We start from the raw sequence: 648 nt of genomic DNA on the forward strand, positions 1-648 counted from the left end.
GAGAGAGAGCAGTTGCCTGCGACAACTAGGGTAAGTTTTTTTACATAGCTATCTTCCTTTCTGTTTCTCCTTGCAATTTTTTAAATTGCTTCTCTTTTTGTCTGTTGCAGATGGCAACGGATTGATGTATTTGCCTCACGATTACTTTTTATATCACATAACATTAATTTTTAAATAAAAACATTTTTTAATTTTAATTATAATATTTTCTTTACTCTTCCTTATTCCTCTTCGCGAGCGATAACGGGTGGGGTGGGGCCCGTGCGCAACGGCGGCGGTGGCAAATGCGGCGAGCGCGAACGCGGCGGCGGCGGCGGCGAACGCGGCGGCGAACGCGAGCGCGGTTCCCCTTTCCCCGCGATACCCGCATCCTCAACGCGATATCCCTCTTCCCCGCGCATCCCACATCTACGACGCGGTTCCCCCGTCCCCACGCATCCCGCACCCACAACGCGGTTCCCCCGTCCCCGCGCATCCCGCACCCACAACGCGGTTTCCCTCTCCCCGCGCATCCCGCACCCACGTCCCCGCGGTCAGGCCAGCTGATCGAGCGGCTTTCCGCGGCTTCCCCCTCCCCGCGGACCCCGCATCAGACCGTGAACGTTCTGAGCGGTTTCCCCCTCCCCGCGGCTTCCCCGCGGACCCCCC

Source organism: Wasmannia auropunctata, unplaced genomic scaffold (genome assembly GCF_000956235.1).
Source record: "Wasmannia auropunctata unplaced genomic scaffold, wasmannia.A_1.0 LD336078.1, whole genome shotgun sequence".
In the NCBI taxonomy this organism is placed as follows: domain Eukaryota; kingdom Metazoa; phylum Arthropoda; class Insecta; order Hymenoptera; family Formicidae; genus Wasmannia; species Wasmannia auropunctata.